We start from the raw sequence: 2399 nt of genomic DNA on the forward strand, positions 1-2399 counted from the left end.
GGATCAGGCAAGTTCAACTTTTTGAAGATCGACAACGACATCAGATTGATGCTTGCTCCCAAATCACAGAGGCACTTGTCGAAAGACAACTTGCCAATGGTGCAAGGAATGGTGAAGCTACCTGGATCTTTAATCTTTGGGGGTAACTTTTGTTGCAGCACATCACTGCATTCTTCTGGTAAAGCAACGGTCTCAAGGTCATCCAGTTTCACCTTCCTTGAAAGAATACTCTTCATAAATTTTGCATAACTAGGCATTTGCTCCAGAGCCTCAGCAAAAGGTATATTAATGTGACGTTTCTTGAATACCTCCAGAAACTTACCGAACTGCTTATCCAGCTTTTGTTGTTGTAATCTCTTAGGGAAAGGTGGTAGAGGATAGAGCTGTTTCTCCCCTGTATTACCCTCAGACAGAGTGTGTTCCACAGTAGTCTTCCTTGGTTCCGCCGCTTTCTCCTTTTGCTTAGCTTCTTCATCACCAGCTTCAGCTTCTCCTTCTTTTGCTTTTCTAGCATCAGCAACATTTCCAGACCTTAAGGTAATAGCCTTGACTTGCTCTTTAGCTTCCTTCCTGCCTGGAACTTCAGTATCACTGGGAAGTGTGCCAGGTTGACGATTGAGCACTGCATTGGCTATTTGACCGATTTGATTTTCCAAGGTCTTGATAGAAACCGCCTGACTTTTGCACAACAACTTAAGTTACTCAAAATCAGCACTAGTGGGTGGAGCTGCACCTCCTTGTTGAGGATATGATTGCCATTGAGCATAATGCTGTGGTTGCTGGAATCCAGGTGTATTGAACTGTTTACTTACGCCTTGCTGATATGGTTGCTGAATAGCATTCTGATTATTACTCCGGCTGAAATTTGGATGATTTCTGTTGTTAGGATGATAAGTAGCTGGCACAGGCTGCTGCGGTCGCTGATAATTGTTCACATACTGAACAGATTCATTAACAAGAGAACACTGATCCGTGGCATGAGAACCTGAACAAAGCTCACATACCATAGCTATCTGATTGACTCCATAGGTCGCTAGAGAATCGACCTTCATAGACAGCACTTGGAGCTGCGCTGCAATAGCTGTAGCTGCATCAACTTCTAGAATATCTGCTACCTTCCCAGGCATCATCCTTTGAGTTGGGGTTTGATGCTCATTTGCAGCCATAGTCTTTTGGCCCACAAGGCGCCTCCAGCTGCTGCATCGAGCATAGGCCGAGATTGGGCCCCCAAACCATTATAGAAACCAGTGATCACCATCTAATCAGGCATACCATGATGTGGACACTTTCTCAACATCTCCTTGTAGCGCTCCCAAGCTTCGCACATAGATTCTGTAGGTTGCTGCGCAAACTGAGTAAGAGCACTCCTCATAGCCGCAGTCTTCGCCATTGGATAAAACTTCACCAGAAACTTTTGCGCAAGATCTTGCCAAGTAGTGATAGACCCAGCTGGTTCAGAATGTAACCAGTCCTTAGCTTTATCCCTCAGTGAGAATGGGAAAAGCTTCAGCTTGATAGCTTCATCAGTCACACCATTATATTTGAAAGTACTACAGATCTCGACAAAATTCCTTATGTGCATGTTGGGGTCTTCAGTCGCAGCACCTTCGAAAAAAATAGAATTCTGCACCATCTGAATAATGCCCGGCTTGATTTCAAAGTTATTGGCCTCAATAGCCGGGTGCATGATGCTAGACTGAATATCATCAATTTTAGGCCGAGAAAAGTCCATAAGAGCTGGATATGCCGAAATTATATGATCACCCATGATTACTGGCTCTTTCCGCTCACTTCCTGAATCCGAATCTTCAAAATCTATCTTCTCCAGAATATCAAGAACTTCGTCTGTCTCCTCAGCCGTATCTAAAGTACTCTTGCGAGTACGAGAATGTGTTTGCATAAATGCTCGCTAAAGTACCTGAAACACAACCGGAAATAATAAGTAACACGTCTTAATCACTGAGTCCTAATGACCACTGATGGTAAGTACATAAATTAAACAAATACGCCGAGTCCCCGGCATCGACGCCAAAAACTTGTTAGGGCGAAAACACGCGCTAATAACACACGCAAGTATACGCGTTCGCAAGTAATATAGAATACTTTCTAGTTCGTTCCTACAGAGACTCAGACTAATTATGTCCAATTACACTCACTCACCAATGTATGATTACTTCTCAATGTTAAAACAATAACACTTAGATTTGAGTAACTAATTATTAACTACAATTAACTACGAGAATTAAGCACTTAATTGACACTTGAATTAATAATATTAAAACACTCATGAGATCACAACTTCATTACTACTTCCTTCGATAGTCATTGTAATTACCCTTAGCATGCAACAGTGATGATATTAACCGAACAATAGGAAACTAATAAAAGCCAACTTTCAT

General features: G+C 42.2%; 1 non-coding gene across 1 annotated transcript; it reads left to right on the plus strand.

Moving 5' to 3' along the window:
- Positions 1-1268: 1268 nt before the first annotated feature.
- Positions 1269-1375, plus strand: LOC141688005 (small nucleolar RNA R71). Its single transcript, XR_012561476.1, has one exon. It is a non-coding gene; the product is annotated as a small nucleolar RNA R71 (small nucleolar RNA).
- The last annotated feature ends 1024 nt before the right edge of the window (positions 1376-2399 follow it).

The sequence above is a fragment of the Apium graveolens genome, chromosome 9 (assembly GCF_009905375.1).
Source record: "Apium graveolens cultivar Ventura chromosome 9, ASM990537v1, whole genome shotgun sequence".
NCBI classification, from domain to species: Eukaryota; Viridiplantae; Streptophyta; class Magnoliopsida; order Apiales; family Apiaceae; genus Apium; species Apium graveolens.